This window comes from Cheilinus undulatus, linkage group 12, assembly GCF_018320785.1.
Source record: "Cheilinus undulatus linkage group 12, ASM1832078v1, whole genome shotgun sequence".
In the NCBI taxonomy this organism is placed as follows: domain Eukaryota; kingdom Metazoa; phylum Chordata; class Actinopteri; order Labriformes; family Labridae; genus Cheilinus; species Cheilinus undulatus.
Window position 1 is genome coordinate 10,463,059 of NC_054876.1, and position 16,431 is coordinate 10,479,489.

Sequence of the window (16,431 nt, forward strand, 5' to 3'; positions counted from 1 at the left end):
AACTAGCAAACCATATCCCCAAACTTCCATTAGAGGTCACATAAGTCACCTAACGTATGAATTGATGACCAATTCTCCATAGCAACCTCTGCCATCAGTGTGTGAAGAAGGAGTGAACGGTGAGTATAGGTGGGTGTAGTGTTGTAGTACTCAAGAAAGGTCTTGGTCTTGAGACTGGTCTCAAGACGATATTTTGAATGTCTTGGACTCCAGAGCATTATTTCTCTGTCTTGTCTCGGTCTTGGACTGGCCAGACTCAGGATTTTCCATCAAGGCTGGCTGAGACCAGCACTGATCTCCTATTCTTTGATTATTGATTTGAATAAGGAGAAACACCTGATAAAACAACAAATAGCTACACCTGCATAAACTCAAACGTCAGTCCATCCTACTTCTAGTCAGAAATAGCTCTGAACACTTACTTTAGGCCTCATTCACCTGATAAATCTAGACAAACATTTTATTTTCAGAAATTTAAAAGAATTCCAGACTTGTCAGTAGCTTTTAAATACATACACGGATTTACTTTTTACAAGAAGTTAGTTGATCAGTTTTTTAAAGATTTGATATTTTTGCATGTTGTGCTTTGAAAGAGTTGTAGAAACTTTGTTTCTATCTGTCAAGTTTATTTAAAATAAAACTAAAATTAAAGAGAAACTGCTCTGTAACTGTTTAACCTTATCATTGTTTTTTAAAAATGATTTTTATGGTCTTGGTCTTGGATCGTGTGGTCTTGAGTACAACACTTGGTGTGACCTGTGGTGTAACTTTGAGTAGTCAGAGGACTAGAAAGGTCCGACACAAAGCTCAAGTCCCTTTACCAACCCTGTTATTAATGTATGAGGAAGGGACACCATTTTAAACCTCTCTTGTTACTTTTAACAGTTTTTATGTGGTTGATGTTGATGTTATTCCGTGCTCTATAAATTAGGGGTTGTTGCGCATCCACAACAATTTGCCAAAAATAGTGTAATGCATTATATGTATGGCTAAATGACACTGATATAAGATCTAGTAGAGAGAAACTGTAGGAAGCAGAGCAGAAGTGTTGTGTGTATGAATAGAGCAGCAGTGTGAGCTGGTACAGCTGGACAGCAAAGTTTGAATAAATAAGTAAAATAAAGCTGGTTTTACACATAAGCTTAACTGAAAGAGAAACACTATTTCCATTTATGAGGCTAAACTTTGTTATCAATCTCCTACACAGCCTCAATTATTGTTTTCTATCAAAAACTGACCTTTAAAAACAACACTACCACCTTAAATTACCAAGACAGCCTAATGATTCATATAGCAGTAGTATTACCAGTGGACCCCTGACAAGGTGGATTAACGGGGGACCAGAAACACAGACGTCCTGCAAGATTATTACAGATTGCCTGAGGTCCTAAGGTAGTTCTGGCCCTGTGGGAATAGGGCTTTAAACTAAGGGTAACTGACTTCCTGTTAGGAAACAGACATGTTTTATTAGTAGACTGAAGATAACATGAACTTCAAAAAGAACTTGTTATGGACTAAAAAAGAACTAAAGGAACAGAAAAAAGTACAAAGAGAAGTTAAGGAGCAGTGGTGGAGAGGCTGATGTGGCTTAACCAAACTGTGCTAAAAGGGAAAAGAGATCATGCAGCATCTTTTTAAAGCAATGCACTTATTATGGACCTTAAATTATTGCAGTTAATGCAGTTTCTATTACAGCCCTAATTATTATTTAATTATATAAAAACAATTACATTTACTGTTGGTACATCAAATATGAAACAACCAATGGTTATTTTCTTGTTCTGAGACTTTAGATCAATTATCTATTGCTAAAGCTGGTGTTTTTATACCGAATGATTTTAGACAGAAGAATATCTAAATTGACTGGTTCAAATGTCATTTTTAGGTGTGTGATTTCATTTTTAAAAGGCGTCCCAGCACAGTAAATGTATCTCTGTTTGTATTGGGTATCTGTTATTAGAGGCAGCAGATTTTGTAATCTATTTTGCCGTCATAATGACCTCCAACAGTCTTTGAAATAGCTTTGGAGTTCTGGCCTTTATTAAAAGTGTTAAAAATTATGCTTCTTTGTACTTTTATAACCAGAAGAATCACAAGTCTTGTTAAAAAGACTAAAAAAGAGACCGGATCTAAGATAATTAGAATAGTTATGACTTAATCTACTGTATGACAGGACAGAAATCTCTGCGTACACTCTCTTGGCAGTTTTACTTCAGCGTGAAAGACAGAAGGAAAGAGCCAGGACTTGGATGTGCCTCAACGAGGAGCTTAACTACTTCACCATCAGGGCACCAGGGAAAATCCATTCTTGGCAGAGGAGAATGCCACTGCTAAGCCTGCATTTAAAAATGTGAATCTGCACTTAGTCTCTGGAAAGTCCCTTGAGAGCTGATCATTAGTAAGGTGGTTAAATCAAGGAGTTGTGAGGCTTGGAAAAGAAAAATGAGGAGAGATGAATGAGGTGAAAGTGACAGGAGATGAGGCCATCGTATATTCATGTGGGGAAATACAATAAGGAGAGGCACTGACAGCTTCATCCTCTGAGTCTTACATGCTGCTGTTACTATGAGTGCCAGCATACTTTCTGATTTATTCAATAAAAGCACTTTGACAAAACTTCATTGAGCATTCTTAGCGCTAAATCAAACAAAGGGTCCCCGATAAAGTCAAATATTGAGTTTAGTGCACCCAAATGCTGCAAGAAATAGGTATAAAGTTATTTCAATCTCTGTGATTTGCAGGGTTCATTAAGATGTCTTCTCTGTGGTGCAGAGATTAGCGCTTTTGCCTCACAGTGAGAAGGTTTCTGTCAGAATCCCTGGAGGACTGGAGGTTTTCTGTGTGGAGTTTGCATGAAGGTACTCTGGTTTCCCCCAAAAGCAGGCTTTTAAGGATCAAATGGTGACTCTAGATTGTCCATCGTCCAACATATGAGCATGAATATTAATCTGTGTCTGTGACTGACTGGTGGCCAGTCTAAGGTGTACTCACTACTCCCCCAATGCCAGCTGGGATCAGCTTCAGCCTCCGTCCACCCAGAACAGGAAATGAGGGATAATTGATGGCCAGAAGGATTATTATGATGACTATTTTGTTTTTAATTCAAGTGAAATAAAGAAATAAATATTCCTAAAGGACCAAAACCTAAACAATGAGACAATAGAGTGACATACAGCAAAACACATAGAGAAGCCATAATAATTAATGACCACCGAATACAGCATGTGGCCCATAAAGCTCTTCTCCTCCTATTTTTATGAGCACAGGTCCCATTCAAGGAAGTTTCACTAATACTTTTATTGCTCCATATGTCGTGTATTTAGGGTGAAGAACAGGTGCAGCTCAGCCACTATATTATGGTTTTCAATTTTGTTACATTGCAGCCTGATGCTACAATCTATTCTATTTATGTTTTCTCATTAAGCCGTACTCAGTACCCAATAAGGACAAAGTGAAAACAGAATTTAGAAATTTCAGCAAATTAATGAAAGGTAAAAAAACCTGAAATATCACATTGGCATAAGTATTCAGAACCATTGCAACATCACTGTAGATTTAGCTCACATTCCTCCCAGTTCTCTTATCGTTACTAAGATGTTTCTACACCGTGATTTGAGTTCACCTGTGGTGAAATAAACTGATTGGACTTGATCTGGAAAAGGCACACCCCTCTATATAGAAGACCTCACAGCTGACAATGCATATCAGAGCAAAAACTAAGCCATGAGGTCAAAGGAACTGCCTGCAGAGCTCAGAGACAGGATTGTTGCAAGGCACAGACATGGGGAAGGCTACAAAAATAATCTGCTGCACTGAAGGTTCCCATGAGCACAGTCTCCATGAGCATTCAAGTTTGGCACAACTAGGAGTCTTCAGAGAGCTGGTCGTCTGGCAAACTTGAGCAATCTGCGGAGAAGGGCTTCGTAAGAAAGTTGGCCAAGAACCTGATGGTCACTCTGACTGGGCTCCAGAGATCCTGTGTGGAGATGGGGCAAAGTTCCAGAAGGACAACCATCACTGCAGCCCTCCACTGATCTGGGCTTATGGCAGAGTGGTGAGACGGAAGCCTCCCAATGCAAAACACACAAAGGCCTGCTTGGAAAAACTCTGCATGAAGTCAACTGGGCTTTCACGTGGAGCCCTGAAGGCAGTTCCCTTGACCTCATGGCTTGGTTTCACTTCTTGAACTGCAACACCAATCTTATCTTTATTATTCTTAAATGTTGGCACATGGATTTTGAAAACAATTAATCTGCCATCAGCTAGACATTCCTACATAACGTAACGATGGTAAAATTGTGGACTTGGTCCGTAAGTTTGTCTTTAAAACTGTCTGTTGTAGACTGTCACACCTCAGCCTCAGCTTGGTGTTACGATTGATTAAATGTTAGGTTTAGACAGCATTTCCAATAAGGAAACGCTGTCAATTAACTTCAAAATTCCATTTCTGTTGGTTAACGTCGCTAAGACTTCATCCATGCTGACAGTTTATGATCTTGACCTTGTTTTGAGCCACTCTGTTCTGGATGATCACCACGGCCCCCTGGTGTCTCTTCATACTGCAGCAGCTGTGAGTGACAGCTGGCCTCAGTCATGAGCAGTACACTTGCTGTACTAATAACCAGCTCCTTTGGATGTTGTGAACATATATTTGCTTTCACAAGTTTAGTTTTTCACTACTTTTTCAGTATTTTTACTGCTAGCACTTCTGGTAAAATGCCTAAAAAAGTTATCCATTTAACTAAGAGTGAAAGTACACTGGTGGCTAATGAAGAAGGGTTGTGGTAGAGCAATATGTAGAAATGTAACAAGCATGAACTGACTGTGAGGTGACCTTAAAAACCTGATCAGTTCAGGTTTGATTTGGACACTTGGACAAAATCCCTAAAAACATTTTTGATACACTATATGGACTGAAGTATTTGGCCACATGTGATAATTATTGAAATCATTTGTTTCAATCAGACCTGTTGCCACAGATTTATAAAATCATGCAGTGTCCATGTGCAAACATTTGTGGAACAAAATGGCTCCTTATTAAAATACCTGTATTTGAATGCAATGGCATTATAGTCCCTGGTGAGGCATTGGAATACTTTTGCCCGTATATTGTGTTCACAATAAAGGGATTAACATGAGTCCCAAGACCTTGACCCTTTATGAAGGACCTCAAAATCTAAAGAATTCAACCTAGAGTAAGGTTAACATTTGTGTAAAGTAATAAAAAAAGTCCCATCGAAGAGTTCTTTAAACTTATGTTCACAAGAGAAACCCGGCTAATATTCAAGCCAACACAGTAATAAAGGACACAAAACATCTTTTCGCAAAAATCTATGCTGAAATAAAACAGTGTGTTTGCACTTTCAAGGACGACATTAAAGGCAGTAACAGTTTAGCCATCTTCAGTCCTGTTTTCTCTTTAAAAGAGATAAACACAAGACCTTATTAATTTCCCTCAATGTCTAAGACAGAGTGATAACTATTCCAGTGGAGTGCTGAATAAGGATGTGTGCAGCTCATGTTGTCTGAAAACAGCCTTGGGTAGAGCTCGAGGCTGTAGAGATGTAAAACCAGAGAGGCAGTCAAAGGTGATGCTCTGCAGATAGACATGGATGAGGTTGGTTAAAGGTTTGTGGATTAAATATCAGTTTAGCATAATCATATCAAAGTTCTCTAATGTGAACAAGATTTGACAAAAGGTTATGTCTTTGAGGAATGAAACAGCTGAAGGAGAAAGATCTTACAGACTTTATAAGCCTGCAGCAAAGAGCTGAAACACAAAGCCCACTCCCTGTTGACAATATTGAGGGGAAACATGAAAACAATACTTAATATTGACTTGATACTCAGCAGAATCAGGCGTGATGTGTGCACTAAGCCTCTGTAAGCTAGTTAGCAGCTTGGAGCTTGAACTCAGAGACTGTTTCTGAATATTTCAGAAGGCACTTCAAAAAGCGATTCAAAGGAAGACCTGACATGCTGGCATTTCAAAGCTTTGTCAGTCAAACAAGAAGCAACACATAGTGGAGAACTATACCCTGCTACAACCTATATTTCATCTAAGAGGACAGTCTTAGACTGAGACATGGGGCTGATCTGCATTAATGTTCATACCACGTAAAGACAAACGTCTGTGCTGCATAGAAAACTCAACAAAGTTCTGCAGTTGAAAAGGAATCAGCCACTAACATGCAAGGAGTGTGGTGGCTTGGCTCAAAACCAGCAAGTTCTTGTGGGAAGAAAGCTGATGCTGTTAACTAATGCTGGTATCAATGGGACATCACTTCTCTGTGCTAACCAATTCAATGGGTGAAAAATCTCTTCAGCATTTCAACTGTTTACCTCAGGATAGCATCCAACAATTATTAGACACGATTCACTCTGCTAGGTTAAGTATACTTCATGGCTATGGCTATGATTTAGACAGTGATCTGCAGCTGTGTAGAGCTCAACATAATGGTTCTGGAGGAAAAAATCCCATCAATGTTCTCAGCCATATTGTCAGAAATATCCAACTTACTCTACCATGAGCCGCCTTGGTGTGAAACAATGATATAATCTCCAGTACATGTCAAAAATTGTAATTTATCCACCTTTTTTGTTAAGAAAACATGGTTTATTCATGATCTAAAACAAATACGACATTACCCACAATCCTACAGTGTAATGGTGACATCTCTGATTGTTAGAATTGATGACGATCCATGCCTCCTTAGTATGAAGCAATAGATCCATGAACTACAATATATTGAAACATTGTAATTTAAAATTTTAACACTACAATAAAGATATGTGTAGAAGGTGTAAGTATATGAATAAAGTAAGATGCAGTGGATTGTGGTATGTGCAGTTCCTTTATAACCTTGTAAAGCAGATGGACACGCCTGTTTCCTTGTTTCTCACTGGCGAATCCATCTTGCAAAGCTCCCGTCTGAACCGTTTGGGCCCGGTTAGAAAGTGACAGGACCAATTAGCGTCGAGGGGCAGCACTTTCGGGTGCGGCAGAGTTGTGACGTAAGCAAGCAGCAACAAGAGGCCAGTGCAATTATGGTGGAGGATATTAGCATGGATGCTGCTAAAGTGCCAGTTTTATCAGAACTTGATGACAATTCTTCGTTAAAAGAAGAACAAAGAACAGCAGTGAGTTGTTTTCTTTTCAAAAACGACAAAAGTCGAATACTGACATGTCTACAGGCACCATGGTTCGGGTTATGCAGTTCTATATGGAGTTTACTCCTTCGGTAGGGGCGCAGCTCAGGAGTGGCTATGTCACGTGTTTTGTTGCTCTGAATGGCCCATAGGTTTGTAACAGACAGAACTTTCATCCAATCACCCTCCGAGGTTATTTCAATGGCTCTGCCCTTTCCCAGACGCTGTCTGTAAGTGGTTTTCCAGATGGATGTGTGAAACAAATTCTAGTTCCTTTATCCTTGTTAAGAATTACAGGTGCATCCCAAAAAGTTATAATATGAAAAAGTTCATTTTTTATGTGATTAAATTAAAAAGGTTAGTTCCTTCCATTTATTCTGGGTTCATCTACTACAAAGTGGTTTTCTTTTGTTTAAATCTTGATGATTACGGCCTACAAATCCACTATCTCAAAATATTAGAATACAGTGGAAAAGTCCAGTTTCCTGTCACACATTTTGCTCATTCTTGTTCAGTACACATAACCACAATCATGGGAAAGACTGCTGACTTGACAAATGTCCAGAAGATAACCACTGACACCCTCCACAAAGAGGGTAAGCCACAGAAGGTCACTGCTGAAAGGGCAGGCTGTTCTCAGGACAGTATCAAAGCAGATTCATGGAAAGTTGACTGGAAGGGAAACGTGAGGAAAGAAAAGGTACACAAGTAACAGGGATGAGCTCAGCCTTCAGAGGATTGTCAAACAAAGCAGATTCAAGAACTTAAGGGAGCTTCACAGGGAGTGGACTGAGGCTGGAACCAGTGGATCAAGAAGCACAACAAATACAGGTCAATACAGACTTCAAGCCTCATGTTCCTAAAGTCCAGCCAATGCAACGTCAGAGTTGTCTCATCTGGGCTGAAATGTTTCATTTTATTTGTAAATCAAGGTCTCAGAGTCTGGAGGAAGAGCAGAGAGGCCCAGAATCCAAGGTGTGTGAAGTCCAGTGTTTTCAGTTCCCACACTCAGTGATGGTTTAGGGTGCCATGTCATCTGCTGCTGTTGGTCCACTGTGTCAAGTCCAGAGTTAACGCTGTCAGCCGTCTACCAGGAGATTTTAGAGACCTCCATGCTTCTGTCTGCTGAGGAGCTTTATGGAGATAATTCATTTTCCAGCAGGACTTGGCACCTGCCCACAGTGAAGCCAGAACTACCAGAAACTGGTTTGTTGACCATGGTACCACAGTGCTTGATTAGCCAGCCAACTGGCCTGACCAGAACCCCGTAGAGAATCTCTGGGAAACATCAAGAGGAAGATGAGAGACACCAGACTTAACAATACAGACGAGCTGAAGGCTGCTATCATAGCAACCTGGGCTTTATAACAACCCAGCAGTGCCACAGACTGATCGCCTCCATGAAATACTGTATAGATGCAGTAATTCACTCAAAAATTTAAAGTTTTGTTACAAAGACTTCTTGAAATGTCTATAGGGTATTTGATTTTTACTTCTTGAATCAGAACATGAATATGAATGACACTAGTTTGATGGAGCTGAAACTCCAATGGTGATTTACAGCAAAAAAAATAAAAATGCCTAATGTTTGTGCATGCTATCTGCAGAGCACTAAGTTATATTTAACACTCTTCCCTCTTTTCTGAAATAGACATACCTTATCAACTATTTTGTTGATTGTGTAAATGCTGTATGTGGACACACATGGCTACTAGATACTCAGCCTGGCTTTTTCTACTTGTAGATCCAGACTTTTACCAATGCACAGAGAGTTTTTCTGACTGATAAGCTGTCAGAATTTGGACCTTTTAATTCAAAATGCTTTTTTTGTGGTTGCATTGCTCATGCCACGTCAATGCCTGGAGCAACACATCAGCAAAGCTTGTCATTTAGAGCAACAAACAAACCCTTTCCACCATAAAGTTGCAGTTTAAAATTTAACCCATCAGTGCATAGCCGGCACCACATTTCCACTCCAGCCTGCCTGCGTTCAGTGTGATGTAACTTGTGCAGCAGGCCGTCATGAGAACTGTAACACAGAGGCCAGGCGTGGAAAACACAGCTGCTGTGGAAATTTTGTCATGATGAAGGTTAGGAAATAGATAGTCACTGTTTCAGAGAAATATATCCTAAAACTTTGCTGTGTTTGTCTCCCTCAGGGCAGGTGATTTTACCTGTAAAAGTTTTAAGAAACATCTGTCATGAGAATAGGAGCTGAAATCCATTTGCGATTCTTTATTGCTTTTCCCTGTACTATTGCTTATGTTCATTGCCAGATTGTGTTTACAGCTTCTTTATGATGGCTTGTGATAAAATTTTACTCTTCAAATAAAAACAGTGGCACTGAAGAAAGTTTTATTGCAAAGCGGTGTGATGTGCAGGGATTTGCAAAGAAACTCATGAAACAGGAAAAGCAGATGATTCGCCGCATCATGAGTTTTCTAATGTAAAGGTTTGACTGAAGTTGAGGGATCTGTTGCATTGGTTCTGCAATATGATTACATGCATTTAAAAGTCCACTTTTAGTTGGACTGACACAATGTTTTAAATATTTCTAACTAAAAGTACACACAATGATTGTCTCTGAACAGAAGAATGACAGATGATAAGTTTAAAAAATGAGATCAAGATGAAAAATCAAACCAAGACATTATAAAAAAATGTTTTTCTTTAGGTTTGTTTTATGTCAGGCCACTTTGTCATGAACCACCATGCCAAATTTCAGTAATGAAAAACATCTCTAAGTTTATAAAATTAAGCTTTAAAATCATGAAAAATGACGCACTGAAATCTGCTCCAGGATGGTGTGGGCGTGTTGGTGAATGAGCTGAAGCCACGCCCACTCACAAGAAATATGATCAACTTTTTTTTTTTAAAAGCTAAAACCTGTCAGGAGGAATCATCTGTCTGCTCTGCTGCTATGTTACAACTCTGTTTAAAACCGCCAGAGAAAACGTTACATTTATGCCATGACAGGCAGACAAGAGCTAAATAGTCTCAGTTTCATTTCCTCATCCCGTATTTAACACTTTAGGTATTCCTGATATCTCATTTTTGGAGTTATGTGAAGTTAAGTCTCCCTCCTGTTTTTGAGATGTCTTTGTTGTTTAAGTGTTGCTCTTCAAAATAAAAGTCTTTAAAGATGGTTAGCATTGGAGGCTTTTTTTTTGACAATGTGTCCATCACTGGATTCTTTACCCAACTGTTGCATCACGTCGCTAACAGACAGAAAGGATTAAACTGTTTCTCTTTGGAGAGAGACAGTCACAGCACACTTCATTTAATCATCCAGGACTAAAGACAAGTGAACATGGATTAAAACACACCTTCATCAGGTAAAATGTTTGTTCCTGTTGCATCTGGTTCAATTGAAAAATAGACATGCACAACAGAAATTAGCCTGCCCCCTGACCTTCAGGTTAACTCTGATCAAAGCGCAGCTGACTGGCTCTGTGCCAGAGCGGAGAGACAGTAGTTGGGGATTAAATTTACTGTTTTCTGGCGCAAAAATCTCTGTTATGATACTTTAAATGACCTGTTGGCCACTGTAGCTGATAGATTTGGTAAATTTACCTCACAACAAACAAAATCGCAGCATGTAGCTGGCTGTTAACTTTCAATGAAGGCAGTGACATCAGCTAACAACGGACTGTAGTGAGATGAACTGCGCTGTGATTTTATACCGTTGGAGCGTTAAGGTGGCGGGGTTGTTAGTGCCCAGTGACATGTTGGGGTGCTGTATTTACTCCACTCAGATTAATCTAAGCCAGGAAAGAGACGAAAACAGTATGAATCCAAAATTCATACACACATAGATATCAGTGTTTTCCCATGTTTACAGCAACCTTATCCCAACATATCTAGAGCGTCAAGACAAAAGTTAGACTCTACTTCACAGGGACTTTAAACAGAGCTTTTTCATTGGATGGATAAAATCATCCCCAGCTCTAGCATTGAAAACAAAAGCAGGAGTGCAGAATATAGCTATGATCCCGTACATTTCTTTGGATGTAATCCATCAGATTAAAGAACAAACAGCTGACACAGAACAGCTGTTGAAACTGTCCACATCCTCCCATTTTTTCCCATCTTTAAAATAAACACCATGATGAAGGACTGTACACCTAGAGGGGCCTATCTAAAATCCTCTGCCTATGCTTAAACTACTGTAAACACCTTAAATGTCAAAGTTGCATGAACTCCATCATTATTAAGGACTTATTTTTAAATTAGGCTTAACTTCAACACAATTACACAAGCCTAGAAGATTCAAAAGTAAACACACTGTTTACCAGTGCTTTATCTGTGTAAAGAGAACTGTGATCCCCTTGATCAAGGATATCTAAGACACAACAACTGAAGTTTTTGCACTAATTAAATTGCACCAACATTTGAAAAGGCATCAAAAGCCATGAACAAAAGGGCAGAACTCAAAGGTTTCAGCGTGTCTACTGTTGTTTACAGCTCCCTGTTTACACTTTAAATTCAAGTAGGAGTGAAAGAAAGCTAACTGTGCTTCAATTCCTTTGATGAATCTTTTATAAGCAGTTGTTGTGCTTGTTTATACAGTATGGATTTCAATGATAATGATTCTGATTTAAGGATGCAGTAGAGTGAAACATGCAACTTCAAAGACGTGGGATTAGTAATAAGTTTCTTGCCACTTAACTTCTGGTAAACACACCTCAGCACTGCTAGTTCCAGGGGCTGCTGTGTATATGTTCAAGTTTGAGCTGATAACCATCAGTCCTCAGTTGATTGTATGGTAACCATTGTAAAGAAGAAATGAGAGGAGACATCTGAAGAGATAGAAAGTATGGCTACTGACTCAGCTAAGGGGGGATTTGTGCACCTGTTTGCACTCTAAGAGAGACATTGGATCAGGAAATGCACAACAGATACTGGCAACTAGATTTGTCAAGTTCTATTCTTGAAAAGGTGATTGGAGGAACGTCCTATCTGTCACATTCATGACAGGCCGATCAGATTGACATGACAAAATGGCGTTGTACACATGAACTTCTACTGAGCTGACAGGCTGCTGCTGCGGTACGTCGTTAATGGTGGATCTTCTCGGTGACTAAAATTGATACCAAGGCTGGTCAGGAGATGTGCAAAAACATCCTCTCTGCCAAGACAAGCTTTCAGTGCAGCTCCATGCTTTTTTAAAAAAAAAAAAAGGTGGTCCAGATCTGATTAAACTGCCGCCTTCATACAGGTACATCTGAGTTAACAGCTACCACGGCAGCTACTGGATAAACCTGCAAACCCCACCTGTAATGATTGCAAACCCATGCCAAAGCAGGTTGGCAGAAGAGAAGAAACATCTTTCCCATCATGAAAAGCTTTAAGTGTTGTTTTTATGTAGAACACATGGTCAAGTTCTGGTAAAACTGATGCTATACTAGAGCTATATCTGAGCGAATCACCGCCCGAGTACAACTTAACCCTGCTCATGATGGTTGTTCGAAACAGTGTTTGGTTCAACATGAACATTGTGGACTGGAGCTTTTCAAGATGGATTTGCCCTGATGACAGACATGGAGTCTGGCAAACTCATCTGCTTTGCATGGTCAGTTAGGTCTGCCTCTCACCTCTGATTTAGTCCCTGAGCAGAGCTTTTGTAAAATTTTGCTCTTAAGCATTTATGAACATGCACCCGTAGCCTAATGGAGCTCGTCTGACATGGAGTGGAGCCTTTGTTTCCTGAGTGAGTCTACTTCTTGCTCACTCTGCAGCTTCCTCTTAGTGCTTGTCTCCCTGATCTGTCAGTGACAGTGAGAGAAGGCAGGATATGACTTTAAAGCTTTTAGCGAAATGTTACTTATCTCAGTTCTCAGTGGTGACCCCACCGCAACCTCAGCAACCTCAAGGTTGCTATCTGCTCTTAATGCCTCAGACTATTGTGCAGCCTATGTTCTCAAAGCTCGCTCACTAGAAAATTCAATGCAACACCCCCGCATGGAGCTGGCTCGTTTCTGACCCCCATTTGACCCTGTAAAGGGGAATGTTAGCTGTGTGAGTCCAGCTGTATTAATCCATTTATCGCTGTGTTAGGGCCTAGAAAGCATGGCCATAATTGCTTGAAAAGCTTTGATCGAATGGTTTTAAGTAATTAAACAAATGTTGCCAGCTGGAACTTTATAACCCCACAGCCCACTCAATACATTTGGCCCAGGGAGGCAGAGCCGAGGCGAGTGGGGTGGGGCTGTGATTATCAGAGTGAAGCGTGCAGGTCCACTTTTACAGACAAGAGCAAAATCTTTAATCTTTTTTTAAAGCTGGTCGACAGCAACTTATTTCCAGATCAATCCTGGCTGGGTAAATGCTGGGTGCCTGAGCGATCGACATGTTAACCCCAGAGGAGAGAGACAGTGAAGCCCTCCATCGCTCAGATACGACAGGTATGAACCCCAGCCAAGTGGCTGCTCAGAGGCAGGGAGGATCATTGTGACACATTGACGAGAGGGATGACACGCTGACAGCCTCCACGGGTTTCATTAGCTGCTCTGACATTTAAAGCCACTAAACCAAATTCACAACAGCCGTCTACCCATAACAAACACAGACTTCTGGCACATAAGGCTCAGTATCTACAAATCTTTAGAAACTAGTTTCAACACATTCTAAAATATGGCAATTTCCTTTTCAGATGACTTTACTAATATTGGGCTGAAAGCTACTGGGAGTTTTTTTTTAGCTATAATATAATGCTTAATGAATACTTTGGCTCATCTGCATTTCTATCTTTTACCCCCAGCCTTTGTTTTCAACAGCCCCCGTATCTCTCCCCACAGAGCTGGGGGCACTGGTGAAATCTCCCCCTATGATATAGGCTCCTGATGCACTATACGATACTGTGTATTGTGATAATAGTTCATTTGTTGCTGTTGTAATGTTCAAATCTTGCTGATGAGACATAAGGAATTCTGGGTGATTTCCCATTACACTTGGTTTGGAGTGCACCTCTGGAAAGTCTCTGTTTAAAGAGCCATGAACACCTAGCACTGTCCCCTACCCTCCATCCCAACAACATGCTAAACACATAGGTACGGCTAAGTCTGGCCTAACATGAGAGGACTTTGCAAAAACTCTTAAAAGGCTCTAAAAAGACCAACACCTGAGACCCTCTCACATCTAAAGACAATCTGTCATCAAGCCGTTGAGTTTTTAGTCTCAGACTAAGATTTTGCTAAGACTGTGGGTCACTAACTATGTGAATTATGATTCTTTTTGAGGTTATTCCCAACACGCATATGGTGGAAATTTATAACAACTCTTTCTGTGCAGAGAACCAGATGTGGAAGGAGATGGAGATCACATTCAAGTTAATATCTCTTCTGTTCTGATGTATTTTTTTAATCATTTACATCGAGCAGAAACAAAATGAAAGTTAAACACTGAAGCAGCTTTGAGTATTACTGCAACAACCGAAGAACTATCCCGGAAACACTTCAGAATAAACGTACCATATGAGAATGCAAGTCGTCTCACCGCAGAAACATTGCCGTACCTGTCATGTCAGCAGGGAAGAAGCCAGAGATCTGACTGCAGCTCTGAGGAGAAAAACGTTTCAATCTCTTGAGTTGTGAGTGGACATTCAGTGCTTCAGACTGATCTATGCTCACATTGCTGTTTAGAAAAAAAAAGGTATTTAATGTGCTTATGTATAACCCTGGCACCCATTGGTTGTGGACAACAGTCGCGTCACTGAAAAACACAATCTGCGTACGACCAGACTGAAGACTTACGACAACATCAAACATGTTTGCTAGTGTCGTAACGCACTGAGCAAAGACGGCCTTAACACTGCTAGATCGAGTCTTACCTAAGGACTAAGATCATGGGGGCGAGCTGCAATTTTAGCAAGACTCTCATGATTTTACTACGAATTTTTAATTTTGTCTGTGACTTTGAAATCCCACAAAAACTTTAATGGGTAAGGCTGGCCTAAGTTGCAGGGTCATGGCAGCCCATGAGCCTTACCCTGACTTATTGGGATTGAGCTGCTGTTTATATGCAAGCTATTAGAAGTCAGTTTTTCTATCTGTTTTGAGAAATAGGGATCAATATTTCTGTAAACATTACTAACATTGGGCTTAAAGCTACTGTAATGATTTTTTTTTTTCTGCTTGTTGTAAAACAGACTGAAATCAATACTCAGAGTACTGTGCAGAACTTTGAGGCATGTTTAGGACAAAGATTGAGGCTGTCTCTTGGCCCATTTTAAACTTGCTAAATCGTGTAGAGCTCATGTATGAATGCTGTATAGCCTAGTTTCCCAGAGCATATCCTGTCTGAATGGGCAGTGCTCAGTGCAATCACAGGGGGCTAATAGCATTAGTATTGCCAAGTATGAAATCCAACTCCAAAAATACAGAAATAGCCTGTTAATGGCAACTTCCACTTTCCACATTCTAATGCGCAAACACCCATCTCTTAAAAATGTTGAATTTTATTTGAATAATTGTCTCTGACTGTGCAAGTTTTGCATGGATGTTTAAAAAGATTTTGGTTTAACAAACGAATTTCACTGTTGTTAGGCCATTAGAGCAGAAACAACGGAACAAGAAGGACTCTTTGACCTTCCGTGATGGAGGAAGCCATGAGAACACATGTTGTTTTTGGTCTAGTCAAGCATCTCTAGGCCTTTAACATGCTGCTTAGCTTCAAAACAACACGAGCACACAGAGGTGCATTGATTAAATGAGAGCATCAGAAGAACGAGTGCACACGATCAATAGAATTAATCAATGAAATCAATCCATGAATTAACAAACAAATGAGTGTGTGGGTGTGTGAATTGGTGCATACCGGCTGAGAGAAATTAGAAACATGCACGGGGAGTGTGGGGAAATGAGATGATGAAGTGAAAGAGTTAATCAATCAACATATGAAAATGTTTTAATGATGAGTAAGGAAATGGAACTGAGCACAGATTAACACCATTAAGAGTGTGTCATTAGGAAAGTGAGCAGGGGTACGGTAGGCAGGTAAACAGCATGAGCACTGGTTCAGAGATCATTAAATTAGCAGTAGATCACATCCATCAGTGAGTGGAAGCTGTTGGATTCATCACAAGTGCATTAAAGACAACAGTCCTGATGAGCTGTGATGCTTCACTTCAATGTAACAGAGGTGTATGGGGGATCAGGTGGTGTAAAAGCTGCACAGGTCTGACATTACATGCATGTGGATCCTCTGCTTTGTCTTTGTGCTCAGTTGTGCTTCCACTACACCGTAATGCAATGTGAATCCCTGCATGGTGGCACCGATATCACA

The 16,431-nt window shown here is 40.2% G+C and overlaps 1 protein-coding gene and 1 pseudogene across 10 annotated transcripts in view; both read right to left on the bottom strand.

Moving 5' to 3' along the window:
• LOC121518632 overlaps positions 1-4,558 on the bottom strand; it is a 65,404-nt pseudogene extending 60,846 nt beyond the window's left edge.
• auts2a (activator of transcription and developmental regulator AUTS2 a) overlaps positions 1-16,431 on the bottom strand; it is a 656,715-nt gene that overhangs the window by 271,520 nt on the left and 368,764 nt on the right. The gene's annotated exons all lie outside the window — the stretch shown is intronic.